Here is a 17768-nt window from a genome sequence, read left to right as displayed (position 1 = left end):
TCCATCAGAATCCCTATAGGGATGGAGGCAGGGATGCCTCCACCTGTGGGGACGGAGGTCCTGGGTGCTCTGGCTTGCAGAAGGGTGCCCAGCTGTGGTGTGGGGGGTCTGATCTTCTGCTGATGGGAGATGCTCTGGTCAAGTGTGGGTGTCCCCTGCACCCCGTTGGCCCGTCCTTTGCTTGGCTCTGAGGGCCTCGCTCTGGGAGCAGCCCAGCAAGGCCTGTGTGTTTGGCCCTATCTTTTCGTTTCATTTATAGTGCTGCTTGACAGCCTGTCCAAGCCTCGACAGCCCCCGCTGATTGACAAACAGCCGACCTATTTACTAACACCTTTTTAATGGTGCCCTTGCCCTCTGATGCCAAATCTGAGTGCCCATCGCCGTGCGGTGACAGCCTGACTTGTTGGCAGAGCGCTTACAAAACAGCTTTCGGCAGCACGCGCCGCTGGCGTGGAGGAGGAGCAGATGCGACGAGGGAGCGGGCAGCACTGGGATGCGCGTGCTGCGGGCTGGAAAGCGGCTCACTGACCAGGGCTTAGCTGAGCAGCAGCTGGCATTGGTCACCAGAAATCTGGCTCCAGGTGTGGGCGAAGTCACAAGTGAAACGGGTTTCATGGTGGTCTCGCTCTGTTCCCTGATGCATTTTCTTTCACTGTGTGAAACGAGCCTGGTGGCATGCCCTGCGGCGGGCCAGCAGGACTTGTATGAGGCTAGTTTAAAGCTCATATATGTTGTTGTAATATGGCTAGGAGCAGCAGCAGGGAGAGGAGGCCTTGGTGCCTGATGGCCCTGGGGGCACAGCTGGCTTCCTGCAACAGAAACCCGAAGCAGCTGTGTTGGGGCAAGTGTTGCAGGGCTGTCGAGACCCTCGGTGTCGAGCATTTCCCCGACCCACCAGTTCTCTGCAAGGCAAAAGCTGTCTTTGACATGGCTCCTGACTGCTGTTTGTACAAGCAACAGCAGGGCCAGGCCTGGAGGACCGCTGTTGCCTCGTCCCCATGGAAACGGATGCAGGATGCTGCAGACCGGAGGTACTTGTGGTGCTAACTCTGCGCGAGTCGGTCTCGCCCCGCACCCCCTCGCAGGAGAGCTCTCGAAGGGCAGCGGGGGGAGCAGCCCTGATATCCCTTTTATCTTAGCAGAGCGAGACCCTTCTCGTTAGGGGAGAAATGGAAATGTAATCAGGTCAGTTTGTACAGTGCAAATAGAAAATCAGTTTTAATAAAGCCAAAAGAATTGCAAAGCAGCTGCTTGTGATGGAAATTGTCTAAAGTAGACACCTCTAAGAAAAAGCAGCTCCGGGGATGTTTATTGGGGAGGCACAGAGCCTTGGGCAAGGTTTTGGACAGCGACGCGAGCCACCTTTGGAGGTGGGACTGGCTCGGGGTCGGGACTCCGCAGCAGCAGCTCTCCTGGAGAGGCAGGGCAGCGGTGCGGGGGGCTGGCGTGGGCGCCTGTGCCGGGAGCCTCCGCGGAGCCGCAGCTCGGCGAGCACGCTCCTGCCCGTGCCTCTTGCTCGGAGGCCGTGTGGTTCTTAATTACCCTTCTGGGGAGGCGCTTTGGCTTTATTGCTTTCATTTATTATAAAAAGACCGGTGTCTGTTTTCTGAAACAGCTATCTGGTCAAATCGCGGCTGATAAGCAATACTGGCCTGTCTTTTTAAGACAGCCAGAATTTATCACTTTTTATTTATTTATTTTGCAAGGCTCTGGTGGCGGCATGTATTTTTCTTGAAGTGACGTTTTGCAAAAGGCTTTATTTTTCCCATTTAGCCCTGGAAAAAATAAAAGAGAAAGCCAGCTTGGTAATAAAATCTGTTGGAAGGTAAAGGAGATAACTTTGTGCTTGGTTCTTGTGGTGCATTTACTGCTGAACTCCTGAAACGACAGGCATGCTACAGTAGTTGTCAACCGCTATTTATTCTTATTTTCTGAATTAGCTGTTTGGTTGGACCAAGCTTTTTGAGATGCACGTATGGGGAGCTGCAGAGCAGAGAGCTGTGCAGGATAAGTAAGAGCGCTTTGCCTTGGGCAAGCAGCCATGAAGAACTGGTTGCACAGTGGGGTTAAGGCATGCATCTTTCCAGCGCTTGGACAGCAGGGCTCCTAGCAGAACTATTGCATGGGATGAGTTTGTCTGGCTTGTTCTGCTCCCTAGTGGATGCTCATTCATATTGCCAAGTAGTGCACAATAAAGCTGACCAGCAACTGTCGCTGTGCCAAGCATGGGGCTCGCTGGGGCAGTGCGGAGCATGCTGGCGGCGTGGTGCCCCTCGGGACGGAGGCAGAGATGTGCTGTCGTAAATGGGCCAGACAGCATGGGAGAGTCCTGCAAGTCTGTGCGTAGCATCGAGGATGCCTTTAAATCTCTCGCCGGTCTAGCAGACGAAGCTCTGCTTGTAGTAAAATCCTCATGGCAGATGAAACAAAACAAGGAGGAATTTAATGTGTGAAACCTTTATTAGAGCCTGGAGGAACAGGCTCCCTGAAGTTTCCCTTAATGAGATTACAGGGATGCTGCACCTAGTATCTGTTAGGCAATGTCAAATGGCTTTTGAGCTGGCTCTGAGCTGGCTGCTTGCAAAGGCTTCCCTGGAGATGGGGCAGGCTGGCACAGGGTATGCTGTGCCCTGGCTCACTATCGCTAAACTTGGATGATGCCTTTAGTCCTCCAAGGGGGCTGTCTTGCAACCAGCTGCTCAAGGGCCGTGCACGGGGCTCCTGCAGGATTGGGCCCGGGGTCCCTAAAGCCACCCCGGGTCACGGAGCACAGAGCCCGGCTCTGCCCTTCGCCTTAATCCCTGCTCCTTGGTGGTAGCTGGGGAGAAACAGACAGTTTGGCTGTAGGACTGCTGAAGCCCCCAGGCCTGCCTGTTTTCTGTCTGGGTCTTCAATGAGTGCAGGCTATTGCAGAGGTAGTGAAGAAAGGGCAATATTTCCCCTTTTATATCAGTCCTTGACTCACAGGAAAGTCAGATGTTTAGAGGGGAGGCAGGAACCGAAAGGCATGCAAAGCAAAGGCACGACAGATAATTGGCCAGCTGTAATTCCATAATACATCTCTGTGCAACACAATGAAATTAAGAGTTTAGCTTCGAAAGCGTAATGATCATCAATTAAATTCTGCTGGGGCTGAGCTTCCTTCTCATTTGAATTTTATTTTATTATTATTTCTCTGTGATTGCGAGAGGATGAAAACAAAAGCTGCTGCTGTTAGAGGTTGCTGCTGTGGGGCTGGGGGGAGCAGTTGGGGAGAATTAGAGGCAGCAATTACTGCTTGGTGACAGAGAAAACTGAGGGAAAGAAGGTTTTTCCTCTCTTTAGCACCAGTCTCAGGCAGGGGAATCCATCATTCTGAGTCTAATCAGTTAATGCTGATAAACTGCCAGCAATAACTGACAATTGAACTGGGGTTTTTGGGCTCCAAGTTCATTCATTTTGAAAGTGCCATAACTAACCCATTAAAAACAGGAAAGCAAGAAATAAAAGCCCTAGCCCCAGCCTAGGTCCCCTAATGAAGGTTGCTGTTTATTCTTTTAAGTGTGGCTGATGATGTGTTTAGCAACTATTGATGCCAGAGGTTTAGCTGTGGCTGGAAAAGCTGCTTGATGCTTTGAAAAAAGGAGTTTGTATTTATCCCTTGCAGCTTGTACCCTGGGCGCTGATCCCTGTGTGTAAGCCGGGGGGAGGCTGGCCACGGCTGAGAGCAGATTAAGGATTTGGGTGTTTGCTTGGCAGCAGCCCTGTGAGCCTGGCTGGGCAGGGGTGGCCCGGGGCGGGTGGGAGGGAGCTGGGCAGCGGTGGGTATGTAGCGCTGTGCTTGTACAGCAGCCCCCGCAGGGGACCCGTCTCCCCTCGACTGGAGCGCTTGTTGTCTCCCTGTTAAATTACCGATGCAAATGGAGTCAGACTATGCTTGCTCCTCTTGCAAACTGCCTCTTACATGGCAAAGCTTCACTTAGGAGAGTAACTACATTTGGTATATGTTCACTTACTGTTTGTGATGGTTAAATGTACATTGACAAATGTGCCACAATCGCTCAGTGCTCCGGATAAATGCAGCCTTGGAGATGCTAGCTGGAATCGGGCCACAGCGGCTCTCCCAGCTAAGACCCGTATCTCTCTTCTGCAGAGAAGACCAAAAGTTAAGCGAGCCGGAATATGCAACGAACGAGTTGACACCCAGGACAACAAATCACGCAGACTGATCTCTTCTACGCAAAGGCTGCACAGCCAAGGGGCATGTGGTGCCCTTGGTTGATTCATTGCCCCAAGAAGCATGCCTGCTTCCCTGGCCCGCGAGGCCCCTCTGTCCAGCCCCGCTAGCTTACCTTTCGGCACAGCTCCTACTGGGGCTTGAGGCACGCGGACAGAGGTTTCCAGATTTATCCTCCCATGGGGTTTAGGTAGCCAGCTTTCCTTAATTTAAAAGGAATAGCTTTTCTGATAAATTATATAGCCAGTGAGCAGCCGCTCCAGTTGTCCATCCTGTGTAACAGACTAGAGAAATTCCCTGAGCAGATCCCTATTTAAAGTAGGGGACCCTTACAGCAACGCCCCGTTAGGGTTACAGCTTTGCGGGCGATAAGAATCCTCTTGCTAAGTGCTTCTGCTGTTTAATTACCCTCACAGTAAAGCCTGCACCTGATGCCTCGTCTGCATTTGTCTGGCTTTTGCTTCCAGCCGCTGAGTTTTTTACACCTTTGTTGTTAGACTGAAGAGCCCTCTATTATCAGTTTTTTGTTCTCTGTGTAGGTATTTAAAGACTTTGATCAAGTCACCTCATCACCTTCTCTTTGTGAATCTGAAAAGCCTGAACTCCTTGAGACTCTTGCACTAAGGCAGAAATTGTGCCTCTGCATCCCTCAGCTGCTTTGAAAATCCCAGCCAGAGAGTCTAAGGTTGGGCACCTAGAAACGACAGGGTATTTAGAGAATGCACCCCATCACGTCTTTGTGCTTCTCTTCCACTCTTGCAAAGGGCTTTGAGACTACAGAGGGCTCGTGCTCCTGAATCGGTCAGAAAGTTTCCCCTCGTTTTCTTTCCCTTTTTTTTTTCCTTCCCTGTGGTGGATAATAACTTCTCCTAGGAAACAGACTTCCCAGGGAAATGGCGCTTCTCGTCAGTCCTCCCTCCTGCCTGCACCATCTGCCGGCTGCCGGGGTTTAACAGCCGTGCCCCCGCGGCCAGGGCCAGCTGCTGGGCGCTGCTCCTCGCCTTTTCCCTTCTCCAGCTTTTTGCTTGGCGGCTGCGCAGGCAGGGTGCTCTGGCAGCCTCCTTCCCCCTCGGAGCCGACGGGGCACCCGTCTCCCACGTTCAGGGCAGGCGGGAACGGCTGTATCTGCAGGCTGGTTCCCTGGAGAGCTGGAGACGCAGGTATGCCCAATTTTGAGCGCTTTTATGGATCAGCCAACAAAGGCTAACTTTAATCTTGACCCAGCAGACCTACCTACGCAGCATGTTTGGGAGGTTACACGAGTTAGCTCTGAGGAGGCCTCTTGGGAGCCTGCTAAAGCCTATCATCAAAGATGCTTAGTTCTTGTAGGAAGCATGAGCAAGGAGAGACTAAATCCAGAAAGGACGTTTCCCCTCAAAGAGGTCTGTTTTCTAGCCTTGCTTTGAATTTCAAACTCCTCGCTGTGCTGCAGGCCCAGCTTGGTCTCTGAAGGACCAAAGTGCAAAATGCTTGCTGATGTCTGAGGACATGGATTAGCTAGGTGCATAGCTCCCATGCCCAGGATGTGGCACGTCGATCCCTCCTCTGGTGTGTGGACACCGGGAGCATCACTGAGATGTTGCAGCTGGTAGGCACTCATGCATCATCTCCCAGCAACAAGTATTTATTTCAGAATAAGAGAAGTGAAACTTTTAAGCCTCCCCCTCTCCCTCCCAGACCACCTTACTTCATGAGCGGTATTATAAGGGTTATCTCGCAGGAGTTGCTGGCTGACGGCTCTGTGCTGCATGGGGCTGGCAGAGCTGGCCTGAGAAGACAAAGTTGATCTGGCAAGGAGCAAATGCTGGTTCCCTCCTTTGAAGAGTGACAGTCGTGCTCATTTGCAGCTGCTCGATACAATAATATTTTCCATGAGTGGGGAGGGAAGAGGAAGACTTGGTCCCTGTCTTCCTCTTCCCCCAGCTGCCCCTGCTGTAATTAGTTGTCAAAAGCGGGCGGATGGAAGGGGGCGCACCCGGGTCCTGACGCGATGATACGGCGCGGATTCCATTTCATCTCGAATTTGACATTAAACTTTAATAGTCTCAAGGACAAGAAGCCAAGAGATATCAGATGTAATGAGATAAAGCAAAGTTTCTCTGACAGCAAATTTGATCACAAATGGGCTCTGAGATTGCTTCTTTGATATAAATGAAACATAATTCATCTTCCAGTGCCTTGAATGGGCTTTGAGGCCATGTATAATAACAGTGTCGCCATTGCCTAGCTCTGACAAGTGCCTGCTCGGCAAGAGGAGAAAGGGCTCGCCGAGACCCTGCTCGTCCTCCTTTGTGGCCCTGGATGGGGAAATGAAAGGGAGGCAGCGTGCTGCCAGGGAGCTCAGTGAGCCCTCTGGCAAATGAAGGCCACCAGCTGACAGGCATGAGCTGTGCCGCTCATGCGGTGCGTCCTCGGACCCAGAGCTCTGGAGATGTTGGTGTCTGATTGCTGCCCCAGTGGAGGCAAGCAAGGTTAAAGCTAAGCAAATAAGTCATGGGGGCTGCTCATGAAAGAAAGTGTTGCTGGGCTGCATCCCTCAAGACACGTGGTCCTGAAGAGCTGCTGGTGTTGGTCTTGCTGTGGTTTGGGCAGGCTATGGTCATGCCCTGGCTGGTCGGACAGTGATTTTTGCCCTCCTTTGTGGGACGGTGCTATCTGCAGAGAGTAGGAAAATGAGGAAACCATGCTTCCTTTTAATGGCAGTAGTAGCAGCTCTGTTTTCCCTGTGCACAAGGGCTTGTTTCATTTCCTTCCTGTTGGTAGGAAGTCAACAGCCGGAGCCTTGTCTCACATCCATGTTCATGTGAAGGGGTTTCTGGTCACCTTTGTATTTCTTTCAAGGCATCTGTTTTTTGCCTATCCAGCCACTGCTCAAAAACTGCTCAGATGGAGGAGGACCCAATGGCATGGCCATTGTAAGGCATAACAAGCACCAGCACAGACGAAGCAAGTCCTTCTGAACAGCGCGGAGACCCAAATAAGTTCACGTAGAAGGCTCAGCCAACAATTGTGAATAACAAAGCAATTGGCTAAAATCTATCTGATTGCAGCTAGCTGAGCAAAGCGAAGGGCCGAGTTAATCGGGTAAATCATTTGTGATGAAGAGTCAGCCAAGCTCTGGTTGTGAAGATTAATTAGTTAATGTTTGAAGAGATTGAAAAGAGTTGAAAAATTGCCAAATGTTATCAATTAGTCACTTGAAAAGTAGCAGTGGCAAGGTGCACTTGTGCATTTTGCCTGGTTCTGCCAATCATTTGAAGTGTGCGATCAGGAGCTATTTTCCCGGCAGGGACTGGAGCCCCTGCGGCACAAGGCAGGTGGTGACCTGGCCTTAGCGGCAGTGTGGCCGGGGGAATGGGGCAGGGGATGCCCCTTCGCAGTCTGGGAGGTGGCAGCTGGGAGCAGAGTGCACCTGGTTGGGATCCTGTATTTCTGTACTGCATAGGGATAGGGAGCCAGGCCCTATCCTGAATTTGGTAGGTTTTGCATGCGGCAGGGGCTTGGCAGTTGCAGGAGCAAGGACTGAGGGAGGGGGATCTGCTGTGAATGTCTGAAGTTGGGGAAGAGAAGCAGGGAGATGAGGCTGGCACCACGCTCTGGGGCTGAGGTTGAGCTAACTGAAGCATTTTGACATGCTGCAACCTCGCAAACCCCCATATGCAGCACGGGGAAGCTGCATGCCTTCCTTCGGTGTGCGGTGCTCGGACCCTGCAGAAGATCTGGTGCTTTGCAGTTGAGGATCAGTGTCCTGCAGGCACCAAATTTTATATGGTGGCCTTCAGGCTTTCCCAGTAAATGCAACATTGCAGGAAGGTACAGCCAGGGTGTGAGACGGCCTGTGTGTGCGATGGCTCCTGGGTCAGGAGCACGAGCTGCACCTCTGCCCAGCTCCGGTCCTATGCCCCATGTAACAGCCAGAACACAAATGCAATAGCAAAGCAGGTGTTGGTTGTGATACCAGCTTGCCGGGGGCCCTCAAGGCCCTTTTACTCGCAAGAATCAATGCCTCTGCCTGGCAGAGGAGGGCTGAGAGCATTTGTCTCAATTGCGGTGTGCTTGGCAGAGCTGACCTACCTCTGTGCCCAGCACCCCACCACTACTGTGCGAGCACTGCTCTCCGCTTATCTTTGAGAGGCCCTGGAGGAAGACCTTGAGGCTGACGGTGCTGATGCTGTAATTATAATGGATTCATTTTGCACCATTTCCTGATCTTGTTATTATCTTTGTCATCAGAATTAATTTAGCTCTGTGTTTTTCCTTCCCCTCTCTTCCCCTTTCTCATTACAAGTGTCTTGGAGAGGATATGACAGCATCCTAATGGCCAGCGCGTTACGTGAAATGCAGAGGTGCTCTCTAGCAGCGTGACCTTTTTGCGGAGCCCGTCTTGGTTCCTTCTCTTACCATGCCCATGGCAAAATATGCAAAAAAAAGTGAAAAACTGAGTGTTTTGAGTTTTTAGGGCTGGTTTCTGGGAGCACCCCAGGGTCTGCAGGGCTCTCCTGCCTTTTGCCTACAGGTGTCTCTCTCGGGCAGCTCTGGGGGTGCTTCGTAGCTGGGCTATAAATATCCAGATGTGCGGAGGGGATTACTCCTAGTACGCGCCTTCCCCCTCCCGCGCAGGCACGCACATCTGGTGACAAACACCATCAATCTACTGGAGCGGGGAGAAAGGCATCCTGCAATGAGTGCAACGCTTGCTACGTTTTCTTAATTGGCAAGACAGGCTTGATTTATTTGTTAATTAACAAACAGACATGCGTGTGATTGCGCGTTGTTTTATGTGTACTTTAAAGTGACAGCTCTGCCCAGGCAGGCTGGGGGCAGCAGCGGGGTGGTGGGCAGTTGCGGTGCGTTCCCGTCGCACGGCGAAAGGGCAGCGTGGGGCGGCGGGAGGTGGACAGAAATTGGTAAGTTGGGCTTTGAGGCTCTCCTTGGTATTTCCCAAAGACCAAGGTCATCTGCTGCCTGCCCTGGAGGATGGAGAACTCCTCCTCCTCTTGCCACCTGCTCGTAGACCCAGGAAACCCGGGAGTGGGACAAACGTGCCCCTTCCTCGGGAGCCTTTAAGGCCTTCAGTGCATGCAGTTGAGTGAGTCCCTTTTCTGTTTGCTTTGGAAATGTTTGGAGCATGCAAAGGGTTAAAGTGGGAGAGAACACAGCTGCCTGTTTGAATTATCTTGGAAAGTGGTTACAAGGTCAGCTCTGTCATGGCCAGGGACTGTGGGAATTAACCTACATAACCATGAGAGTTTAATTTGCAGCTGTCTTGAGGAAGCTGGCAACATCTGGGGGCACGAGGGAGGGAGGAGCGGGGGCTTCAACTGGGGCTGCAGAGGGGTCTGGACAGCGTGGGCCTCTGGATACCCTCAGCAGACGTGGGCCCAGCCATGGCCGGGTCCTGGTGGCAGCAGGACCCTCCTGGGGCTGCTGGGTCCTGCGGGGAGCAAGACACGTTCCCCAGAGTGTGGCAGGGAGAGGAGGACTTTTGTTGCAGTTGCAGAAACGTTAATTGTCTGTTGGGAAACGAACAGGAGGTTTTTACATGATAAAGAAGCCTGAAAATCAGGGATGGCAGCTGCTTCATTTTCTGTGTGTTTTTTTTTAATTTTTATTATCATTAAATTGCTTCTAGTGACCCGTAATATTTTTGTACGGTCACAATTATAGCTCTTGGAGGATTAAACCACATGCACACACACAACCCGATAACTTTGTGTAAGGGGCAGAGTTGAACCTCCTCAGTGCAAAGATGACTAACTCTGCTCTTAACTCGTCCCACTTAGCCTGACGATGCCAATACATATATGCACTGTGAAACCAGAATATGCGTTAGTAGGCTTTGATTGTAAGGAAGAGGTACTGACATTGAGAGGCAAATTTTGGCTCAAGAGTTAGGCTGGGCAAAGGGGCTAGTGTGTTCAGTGTCCTCTTCTGATGCTTTTCCTTCCTGGGTTTGGAAAACAGCCCTAGGGCCTTGCAGGGATGCTATGCAGCAAGAGATTTTTCCTTGCCTCCGTTTCCCCCCTCCCATGCGCTGCATTGTGCGAGGACGTGCCCGGTTGAGTGCATGCTGTTGATGGGGTCCTTCCTGCCTGAAACTCCTGGTGAATATGAAAAGTCGAATTGATTCCCTCTAATAAATGAAGCAGTTGGATGTCTCATTTGTAACTTGACATCCACGCCAGCGCTTCAGCTGCTGCTTTTCACCCCTGGCTGGGAGATGCACTTATTAAGATGGCATTCTGCAAAGTTATTGCCATTTACCAGGAGCCAATCTATCTGCAATTCGCTTTGGGTCAGGAAGGAGCTGCTGAGGGGGGGCAGGAGAAGGTGGTGGGGGGAGAGGTCTGCGAGGGCTTTCTGGATGCCTGCTTTCTGCCAATAGATCACAGGCTTGTTCATCGTGCCTCTGTCGCCAAAGGAGATGGTTTGCTAGCTGGGAAGGGGCTCCTGGGGGGCCTTCATATATTCCGCAAGCAGTTGCAGTGCGTTTTTCCTGTGTCAGCCCCTGCCTGGCCTGTGTGGGACCAGCCTACATCTAGTGAGGGGCATCAAAGTGTAAGGATCGGGGGATTTGCAAGGGTGAGCTCGATCCAGGCGTGATGCAGATTTAAATCTGCTGGTGCAGTGTTTGTCAGGCACCCCTTTGCTCGCCTCCATGGTTTCTTTGCTCCCTGTGGAGTGGATGGTAGAGGTCAAAAGTTCCCCTGTGTGAGCTGCAGGGAAGGGGAGGTCACTTGCACGTCACCAGCCCAAACAGCCAGCACAGCTCCTGGGTACTGGACCCATACCGGAGGCTGTCTGCCTCCTGCAGAGAAGGACATGCTGACGGGAGAAGTCCAAGGCTTTGGAGAAGGGCAGAGATGTGGTGGGGATGGAGTGCTCCTGTACAGCACCCTTACTCTGCGAGGGCCTCTGTGATGGAAACAGTTGTGCCCACTTCCCCTCCCCTCTGTTTTCTATTGTGGTTCCTCTGCAGGATTAAAAACAATCACGATAAATCAGAAACCCTCCCTTGGTCTCGGCAAGATGCTGAGAAGTAGGGATAAAAGTTTATCCATCCTAAATAATAACGCACTGGAGTTGCCAGCTCCCTGCTGACTCTATTTGCATGATGCTAAAAATCAATGACCCAGGCGACTCTTTGATGCACAGAGAAGAGAGTCCAAAGGACTCTGGGCTGGACTATCCAGGGACATGCACGTTGCTAGAAGCTATTAACAGTGAGGATGTTGTCATGGGATAAACATGCCCTGGGTTTCACACCAATCTAACAAAGGGAGTGAGTTGCTGCGAGTGCTGAGCTTGGGCTGATTAAATCTTTGTTTAAGAGCTCCGGAGCTCCATTACCTACATCAGGAGGGAGTTAATTAAACAGGGAAGGTGGGAGGTGGCAGCTGATGTGGTCGAGGGCATCTCTACAGAGGCACGGCTCCCTCACGGAGTGAGACTCCGCTTGCACGTGTGCTCTCTGGACACGGTGATAGACGAGAGCGAGCCTTCATCGTGACCTGTCTAGTCATGCTGCAGCTGGGGCTTTTGGGGAGCGGGCGGAGAATAGGACCCGATGTGTCTGGAAGGGCTCAGATTTCAGCATACTCCTGTGTCCCTTTGGCTCAGGATGAAAGATACCCCCGGCAGAGCTGCAGGGCCCTCATGCTTTGTCTGCTCCTCTTTGCTTATTAGTACAATTACCCCAGCCTACATTACCCTAGCCTAAATGAGAGGCAACTCAGGTGCAGAGTTAATATCCTCCTGTGCCTAGTAGTGTGTTTGGGCATATCCTCACGCATTCACCGGTGAATTTGTGTCCTAGCGGCCAAGTGCTCTTCCAGATGAGTGAGATTTTAACTGGCACCTTGTTCAATTAGTGAGGCAAGGGAGAGTTGATGGGAAGCTTGTTGGATTTCCCTTCCAGCATCGATGAAACAAATTTCTCTCCCGGATCCCTGTTTGTTACTTGGGTATCAGACTGACCGTAATCTGTTCCTGTTTTCGTTACGTGTGTCCCTGTCACAAGCTGGTGGCTCAGCAGCAGACACCCCGCTGTTCCCATTTGGCTGTACGAGGCAATAGATTAGATTCCTATTTGGTTCATGGAAGATCCCTAGTGATATCAATTAGATATGTCAGAGCGACCTGGGGGAATATTTCTTCCTTTATTTATTTATTAGAGTTGAAGACATCGCTGGCTATCACAGTAGGACACATAATGTCTCTCTCTTTTCCTCTCACACTCGCTCTCTTTCCTTATATGACTTGTAATAAATCACAGCAAAGGTTATTTCCATGAGGAGAGAGACTTATTGGGTCTGTACCTAGCAGCATAGGATGAAGCACTCCTGCCTGCAGACCTGGGCACGTGCTCGCCATGTCCCCAGTCGATGCTAGTGCATTTATTTAAAGCGCTGTTGTCTCCTTTTGCTAGCTCGACTGTAACGAGCTGATGCCAGGGAGGAATGTGAGACAGAGCTGCGTGGAAATAACGTGCGGCTCGGTGTGACCTTTGCTTGCGCTCAACACGTCCAAGAGCCTGGAAACTTTCGGGACCTCTGGGCTCCCGCTGCAGCTCCTGGCGCCAGCCTGCCCCGCTCAGCAGGCCAGCCCCTTTCCGAGTTAGCGCACCCGGCTGTGCCCAGGCCACGCGGGCCGCTGCGGAGCGTGGAGTATGTTAAGAAGAAACAGTCTTAATATTTTATTGCCCATTTGCAGCTCTGTCCAGGCTTGGCGAGCTAACCGCAGCATGCTTCCTGGCAGGAGGTGGAGGTGTTTCCCCAGTTCCCGATGGGGAACCCAGGCAGGTCCCTTGGCTGTTTGTCTCAGAGCCATGCCCAAAATCAGGGGAGACACCAGGTGAGGAGCTGGGTTTTCTGGGTCTCGAGGGTTCCCGGGTCCGCGCTGCCCTCCCGGTGGATGAGTGGACGAAGCTCGTCCCTCCTCCCCAGCGCACAGGCCTCCCCCGGTGAGGCGTGAGGAAGACCACGGCCCGATCCTGATGGGGCCTGAGCTCTGACTCCTGTGGCAGTTGCTGTTAAAAGACTCCAAAGCAAATCTAATGAAATATTCAAGAAAGTGGTGCAAATAATTTAAATCCGTCAGTGCTGGAGACAGTGAAAGGTGAAAATAATGAAAGAAGCCCAGATGATGTCTGACATCCTAAATATATCAGCTGGAACAGGCACTTCATTAAAATGGTGCAGTCCCCTGGCCGGGCGCAGGGAAGTGGAAATGCTGGTTAATGATCTCTTATTCCCTGCGTCGTGCAGGAGCAGCAGGGCTAAAAGCAGCCTCTCCTGGAAGGAACCGGGAATCGGTGAAATGCTGACTGGGGAAACGCCTGGGGTGCAAGAGAGAAAAGTTTAGCGGGTGTGAAGCTGGCTGGCTGTCCTAGAGCTCTCCGTAGAGGGGTTTGGGGGGCCAGGGCTGGGCGCCGTGGGGGGCTCTGCGTGCGCTGTATGTGTGAAACGCTGCGAACGCGCCGTTTTCCCAGGCTTGAGGAAGCTGCTAGCTTCGCAGCAGCCAGGGGTTCCTCGAAGCGAGACAGCTTCTGTCGGTCCGGCAGGCCATGTGGCAGCCTGGTGTCTTTAAAGGCGCTGTTAATCCGGTTTATATAAAATACTGTTGGCTCCTGTCAGGGAATGGCTCGCGTTCCCCCCCGAGGTCAACTGTGGAAGTCCCATCCACGGCAGCGAGAGAAGGGCAGGCTATAAAACATGCTTTATGAGCATTAGCTAATGAATCCCTCCCACGAGGCGTGTTGCACAAGAGCTGGTGGGGAATATTTCTTTTCGTCCCCCTTGAATAGATTTCTCTGCTCTTTTGGCAGTTTTGGTTGCAAAGCGATGCTTTCCAGCAAACGCGCACACAGGAGCTGCTTTAATTATTGCCCTCTTCTCGGTGGGGACACTGAGGCACGGCGGGGACTGCAATCCCTCACTCGGGAGCCAGGGCCATCCCCAGGAAGAGCCTTTCCTGGCTGCCCTGCCTTCGCAGCACCTGTAGACAAGGCTGTTGCGTTGCTGCCCCATCTCTTTTGGGCACTCCGAAATAGCTGGTCCTGCTCCCCGCCTGCTGCGGGGAGAGCGTGCCTCATCAACGCCTGCTGGCCACAGTCAGTGCGAGGGACGGGTGCAGACCCCCTCGCAACCCCCGGCCTCCTCTGCACTGTTTGATTCACATTTAACCTGTGAATAAGTCAATGAATATCTAAATCAGCAGCCAGAGAGCTGCCCGGCTCACAAACACCCATTATTAATGCACAAACTCCCCCTGAATCGGCGGTCTACTCCAGCTCCGTCTCTGTGAGTGAGTCCCATTTGAATGTTAATGCCTCTAAGATGAAACCTGGCTGATTAAATTTTAGACTTGCAAATGGATTTGGTAAATAGATGTTAGGGAAGGCGGGACAGAGACTGCCTGCCTTGATAGCAGATACAGTAAATAGCAGCACTTTGTGATTAGGTGAGAGATTCACTCTCGGAAAATGGGAGTCTCGAGGGGCTGTTTTCTGGTGAGAAATCCTTTAAGTAAATAAATTTATGGCAGTTTTTCTTTTGTTTGGGAAAAGTCCCTTGGCTGTTTCTTCCAGGTTGTGTCTGCAGAAGGCTTGATGGGAAATAAATAAGAAAGCAGAGAGGCCGGCTGGACGCGGGGTGCAGCACGCTGCCGGGCCAGCATGGTGCTGTCACCGAGCTGGCATGTGCGTTCGGGTCGGAGGCACCTCCCAGGACTGGTGGAGACTGGCTCTTCTCACCACTCCGGGTGTTTCTGAGCAACGAGCAGATCCTAAGTTTCTGCTTTGGTGATTGCTACTGATGCTCCAAATCAGTAACAGGCTGCAGCTGCTGGAGGAGATGGGGAGTGGAGAGGTGTTTTGTCTCTTAATCTCCTACCTATACTGATAGGAAGCTGCTCTTGACTCCTTACTGAAAGGAGGTAGGGTCTTTCCAGTACCAGCATCGCTTTTGAAGCAAACAGTCTCTCCTAAGGACGGCTAGAGGGATGCTGCTCTCCGGAGGTCCTTTGCTTTCCCGAAGGGCAGCTTCACCTCGTCCATCCTGCCCTCCACTCTCGAGGGAGAGCCAAACAGCCCCGCTCGCTGGGGGCCGCTGGGCGTTCGGGGGCAGGAGCAGCCTCGGGCCGCGGCGGCGTGCGAGCCCCTGCAGCGCGTGGCCCGTGGGCTCCCACCTTTGGGTGATGAATTCTAGCGGCAGCACTTTATTACTGCAGTGGCTTGCTGTTCTGCTGGGGGAGTAGGGATTAGTTAACATCGGTCAAGAATTATGCTTTCTATTTACCTGTCTGAAATTTCCATTACTTTTCTTGTTCTGTATATTGAAACATACATCATCTGTTCATTAAAGCATAATCTGCAAATTATACCGTTTCTGAGCAAACAAGGTTACACTGGCTGCTCACATTACAATGAATCAATATCGTGCTGTGCCTGCTGCAGCTATTTTGGAGGAACTGATGCTAAATCCTCGTTTATCTGACCCAGGCTGCAAGAGGCAGGCTGAGGGATGCCCTGGCTGTGGGAGGGGATAACGATTTTAGTGCTAGATCTTCATTGAGAGGGGTAAGATGGCTGTTCCAGCAGGGATCAGGGCTAGGTATGAGGATCGTTGTACAGAGGCACGAACATGGGTCTCGGCAAGGTCTACCTGGTGTTCCTTCAGGCCCTCGGGACTTTAGACGTCCCACATCTGACACAATTCCCTGAAACATGAGATGAGCTCTTTGAGGGGGGGAGTTCTAAAACTGCTGGGTTTTGGTTATCTTCCCTGTCCTACTCTATCCGGATGATGTGCTCAGAGCACCCATGCTTCAGCTCAGGGATCCACTTGGAAAGGCTGAGGTCAGAGTGAACTCATTTAAAACAGTATTGGAGTCACCTGGGACTTCCATCCTTCTTCCCCTTCATCTCCTTTGAAGCAAATGAAAAAAATTGAAGCCTCTTATGGAAAGGAAGCCCCTTGATTCAAGAATCTGGTTCCTTGGGACCACGGAGGATCCTTTGTCAGTAGGAATAGCAGGGGAATTTATAATACACTGGGTGCATAAGAAAACGCACTCTTTGGAAACGCTGTATTTGCCAGTAGTTTAAATCGGTGCCTCATCTAGTGTGGAGGGGATGGTTGCCAGGTTCACCAGCGAGCGCTAACGACAGTCTTCTCCAAGATGTGACTAAAGGCTTCTGAGTCCTGAGGATGGTCCTGCACGCACCAGTGGGATACAGATGGATTCCTCGGTGATCCCGAGTGACCCCATGTACCCAGTATATCCCTCAGCTTTTGCCCAAGGCTGTGACCTTAAGAAATGAACAGGGAACAGAAAGGCACCTCATTCTTCTTCAATCCCTTAAGGATTGAAGCCCTTATTAAAAGGATTTGATTTTTAAGGACTTCAGGGAAGTTTGTTTTAATTTCCTTTTGAAAACTTATTTTCTTTGCCTTCCTCATGTTATTGGCCATTGAGTTTCAGAGCCTGGTATTACAGCCCTTTTGCTGGGGGATTATTGCACATACTGTATTTGTTCTGTCTTCCCTAAAGCGCATTGCAATTGTATTTAAAATCTGTGCAGTGGCATGCAAGACACGGTGTGCATGACAAGCATTGCCGGGCTGTCCGGCTCCCTGCTCCAGCTGAGGCAGCTGATAGGGCTCGGCGTCTCACGCGGCGCGTTGTTCTCCAGCAGACATTATCATTGAGAGACATTACTGCAGTACCCCGACCGCTATCCTCATGGGTACAGTAGCTGGTTTTGATTTGACAGTATTCATGGGAAAGTACTTTAAATAATACATGAAGTTTCTGTGCAGTTCAAGGCTTGTGTGCTCATTTAACAGCAGCTGCGATGTGTTATCATCTGATAAACATGCTTGTTATATATAATGTATATCGCATCCTGATGCTGGATTTGTAGGGAGGTTTCTCTGGTTGTCCGTTGGGCTCTTTGCTGTGCATGTGGATTGGGTTACGTGAGCATCCCCGCTGCAAATACGGACGGGCAATCTCCCTGTGCAGCCTCTGCTTCAAGCAGTGTTGCCAAGTAATGGAAAGGAGACTCTTATCACTACATCTAATTACCGAGAAGAGGAAATCAATACAGAAGATTTCTAAGAGTTTCTTAAAGTATCCTAAATTCTTCTGCTTTTGCAGTGCTGCTTGTTAGTGTCATGGAGCTTTGCAGCAGAGGTGAGATTAGGTGCTGGGCAAACCGGGTTGGGACAGAGCGGCTGGAAGAGAAACGGCTGCTGAGCTGCTGGTTGTGAGGGTAGGACGGAGAAGGCAAAGAGCAAGCGAAAGGCAGGCAGTCCTGGAGCTGCCTTGTAAATCCTGTTGTCTTCTCTGCTCAATGCACAGCGGAGCTTTGCTACCAAGTGAGCCTGTCTGAACGGTGCGGTGCCTCGCTACAGGCTCTGGGACCCTCACCCCTTTCTGTGAAGCCATTCCTGGGATGTAATCTGCCCTGACGCGTGGGCAGTTTTCTTGGCGTTTCACAGTACGGGTCACCCAGATGTCTATGCACAAGTTGCAAAAGGGCTCTTTG

At 51.6% G+C, this 17768-nt stretch overlaps 1 protein-coding gene across 1 annotated transcript in view; it reads right to left on the bottom strand.

Annotated features, from left to right (window-relative positions):
• Positions 1 to 5132, bottom strand: part of PAFAH1B2 (platelet activating factor acetylhydrolase 1b catalytic subunit 2) — a 195512-nt gene extending 190380 nt beyond the window's left edge. Inside the window, exon 1 of the mRNA XM_068916913.1 lies at positions 5128 to 5132. The gene's annotated coding sequence lies outside the window, so the exon portion shown is untranslated. The remainder of the gene's footprint in view (positions 1 to 5127) is intronic.
• Between the last annotated feature and the right edge of the window lie 12636 nt (positions 5133 to 17768).

This window comes from Struthio camelus, chromosome 22, assembly GCF_040807025.1.
Source record: "Struthio camelus isolate bStrCam1 chromosome 22, bStrCam1.hap1, whole genome shotgun sequence".
Classification (NCBI taxonomy): Eukaryota; Metazoa; Chordata; class Aves; order Struthioniformes; family Struthionidae; genus Struthio; species Struthio camelus.
Note: the sequence above shows the minus strand (reverse complement) of the source record. Positions and strands in the feature narration are given on the sequence as shown.